Here is a 4,232-nt window from a genome sequence, read left to right on the forward strand (position 1 = left end):
TAGAACTGCCCCTGTATGGGAAAACGGTCGTTAAAAGCAGGTGGTCGCTTAATAGGGGATTCACACGACACGCAAACTCACTGTTTTTACTCGTGTGACCCAAGCGCGTGCAAAATCTTCATAAACTTGCTCGGGGGTCTTACGCCCAAGTTAGTTTGTCCTTTGAGCTCGTGTAAAACAGCGAAAGTACTTGAGTATGGTACTGAAGTACATGAGTACATAGACGCATGCGAGATTTGCACAGGGTCTGTTGTCCGTGTGAATCTGGTGGGCAGCTTGTCCACTTTTACGCAAACGTGTTTTCGTTCATTTTCACTTCGTGTGAATACCCTATAAACCAGAGGTCGCTTACACCAGGTGTCACCAAGAGTGCCTTCGTACAGGGTACCCTAAATGTGCCAATACAAGGTTACGGAAGCGAGAAACAAATGTGCATAGGCGAATCGTTGCTCACTCTCAGGCACGAATATCAGTTGCCGGCTTTCAGATCCCACCGCAGTACGAGTCGTACAGTTATGTAAAACTCTGACAGCGCTCCGGCAATCCGGCCAATAGGGAAGATCACAGCTCCACGCTCTCGCCGCCTATGGGTGCTCACTGCTGTAATGGCACGTGTAGTCATGACAACGTGCGCGGTGAGGCTGCGGTACTACTGTCGTGGACATGGAAATCCGGTCGCACGTCTAGCGGCCCCAGGGCGCTGGCCATGCAGCCGTGGATAAGCGGTAGATGCACACACATGCATTTATGCGCTGCAGCCCGCTGGTACGGTCGCATCGGATCAATATGATTGTGCATCCTGCACGCAACATTCAGTACGCCCTGAGGGCGCCGGCCCCGGTCAATCGACCGGATTTCCATGTCCTCGGCAGTGGTACTAGTACTAGTTTTAAAGTGCCAACATTGTAGAGCCGGAGCATGTTGACAAAAGAAAACTATCCCTAAGCGACCACCCCACGGTGCAAGGGAAAGCGGTCGTTAAAGCCAGGTGGCCTTTAGAACCAGGTCCCACAGTGTCTGTGTAGAACTGTCCGTGCACGGAAAACAGTCATTATGAGCAGGTGCTCTCTATAACGAGCTAGAGGTCGCTTAAACCAGGTTTACTGTATAAGATATTCTCCTAGCATAGGAACAACGCAGGTCTCAACGAGGCAGCAAGAACAATAATTATAAAAATAAACAACAAAAAACAACCACAACAACAACAAATTGGCGATGGTGCCATCGTGAGAATAAAGAATTCAAACAAAATTGGAACACAGCAGTGTACCAGGGGAACATACTACAGTCCATTCATCGGAAACCTATATCGCTGGCTTTTGAAAGTCGGATTTGGGCCGAATTGAGGATCAAAAACCCACTTTAAATATCAAAAATCAGGGTTTAGGATTTTCTTCTCCATACATTTTGCCATGGCATACCTGTCTTAATTTTGTAAAACCTGGCTGAATTTATATTTCCCTGTTCTTGGACTTTTCTGGCCTCAAATGTGGCAAGGAGAAATTGCATGGTTCACACAATGCAGGGTGTACTGTTGTTTTCACAATATCTACAACTATGTGAGAGAGTCACATAAAAGTTATGGTGCCAGTTTCCAATGAATGGGCTGTAAGTAGCAAAAACGATCCCCTCCAAACAAATCTTCTTTTCCAAATATCAGAAAATACTCTTCAAGCAACAAAATATGGGTACCACTCAAGCTTAGAAATTGCACATGTAGTAGAGTTTCTTGGTGGTTATCGAATACGAGTTGCTGTTGCTGGCGTAGGCAGTTGCTTCTGAATCCCTTTGTCCCAGCCATACAACGGGAGTGTAGTCGAGATTGAAGTATCGGCGGACCTTCTTCAAGAGCCGCTGGACGCAGCCATCTGCGAATTCTGCTGCACCCGGTAAGCGACCAATTTCTTTCTGGTTGGCTTTTGAGCAGGCTGTTTGGGCCGTTTGGAATGTGGCTTCTGTGTTGTTGAACATGGCTACGATGGTTCCAATTTGCGGGCAGAATTCCGTGAACGGATGATCTAGTTTGCAAGGGCAGTGAAAACGCACCAGAGACACCAGTTATACATTTTTTAAACAATTAGGATCAATTGTTAAGTTTTGGCATATCTAGCCAAAGGGTGCATGGCTCCTCAGGTATTCATCAAAGAATGAGCCAGACGGAAATCCGTCAACAAAACTTTCGTATCTTCCGGGGTACAAGCCACACTATAAACACAAGTAAAAAAATTAAACCGGACAGATGTCCGCAATTCATGACAAACAAAAACTGGGTGCGACTTGTACTCCAGTGCAGCTTATACTGCGGCAAATATGGTTATAGAGAGGTTCCGGAGTACGATTTTTCGTGCCAAAATCCGTAGAGGTGCTACAGATTTTTTATACGTCGTTTTCGAGCAGTGAAATGTTCCGGAGTATGAACTTATGTGTTTGCCGTCATTGCCTAGGTTACGATCGCAAGCACGTCATATTCCCCGCGCTATGCCTTTTTATTTTGAAAATTTGTACCGAAATCAAATCTTCCCGCCGAAAATCAATGTTTCTCGTACCAAATCCCTGATGCAAATGGGAAAAATCTGAAGAAAATTGATTGTCACAAAAAGGACTCGAACCAGGGACCTTCGCTTGAGGCCAGCGATGCTCTTACCACTGACCTATGGAGTGTCAACTCCCTGCAAATATTAAGCACCCAGTAACCCCAGAGTGTCTGCCAGGTTTCTTGGCTGTAATGTGGTTCATAGAGCCATCGCCGCACCTGTTAGCGCAGTACAGGCTCCCTTCCGCCACTGCTGCTGTCTCACTCTTTAGCGAATACTTTGCAGTCAAACCGACCAACCCGCTTTGAGCAGAGCGCTGGCCAACAATGTCAGAGGATCATCCAAATCCAGTTTTACGATAAATAAGTTAGAGGCTATGCGAAGGAAGTTATGGTGGTGAGTCAGCTGCACAGCGTACGGGCGATATGCAGACAGTGTGAAGGAGCACTGCTCATAAGCGCCAACTTACGTATACAGAGTGAGACCTTACAGTCCATTTCAAAACTATAGACGCGTACCTAGGCAAAAACCGTTATGCCAGCATCTATACCACATAAAATCAGTGATCACTTTGTGCATAATTTTTTCCAATTTGGGCGTCTGTTATCCAATCCTTTAGAAACTATATGAGAGTAATTGTGGAGCGATCCTGAGCAATATTCCGAAAACTATTCTCAAAAAGTCCCAGCCAAATTTGAAATATTTCAAAAACCCGTCTATAGTTCTGAAATGCACTGTAGAGACTCGCAAGTGAATCACTCTCCCTCTCTCTTTGATGTTATGGCAGAAACTCACAAAATGCGAGGAATTTTAACGCTCATAAAAGAAAATATGCATGAGCACAGCTCACTACTCACCACGTGGAATTGCGAAACAGCTGTGTGCGGCAACAATTCCCTTGCAGAACGCATTGGGACAGATCTTCATGTAGTCTGGGCGGAAATCCTGGCACTTTTTGCCACACACGGCGTTCACTGGATAAGTCACATACACACACACACACACAAAAACACACACACAGACTCGCACACACACACACGCATACACACACAAATACATATACACACAAACACTATGGGGTGAAACAATTATACCGAATATTCGAATACTCGTTTGGATTTTTCAAATATAATCGTACTCGGAATAAATCAGAGTACTCGCTCATACATGGTACATTTACCACAGAAATCTGCAGTTTCAGAGCAGCAGTCAACAGATTTTGATGTGCAGACTGTGTGGCGAACATTTGTTCACGAGTAGAGAGAGCCCAAATGACCCACCAACCAATACACCCGAGAAAGGAACTGCCAATCGGTTCAATCAGGGTTGTATCGTGTGATTTTTGAGGCGGCTGGTGTGCGATTTTTGGGATATCAAGAATACTCGAATACTAGTACTTGAATATTCGATCGGAGAAAATTAGAGTACTCGAACTCTGGATCTCAGTGCCAACTTTCACCCCTAACACACACACATATACACACGCGCACACACACACACACACACACACACACACACACACACACACACACACACACACACACACACACATACACACACATACACACGCATACACACGCATACACACACACACACACACACACACACACACACACGCACACACACAAATGCACACACACATGCCCACCCATGCTCACACGCACACGCACACACATGCACACACATACACTTGCACAA

The sequence above is a fragment of the Sycon ciliatum genome, chromosome 7, assembly GCF_964019385.1.
Source record: "Sycon ciliatum chromosome 7, ocSycCili1.1, whole genome shotgun sequence".
In the NCBI taxonomy this organism is placed as follows: domain Eukaryota; kingdom Metazoa; phylum Porifera; class Calcarea; order Leucosolenida; family Sycettidae; genus Sycon; species Sycon ciliatum.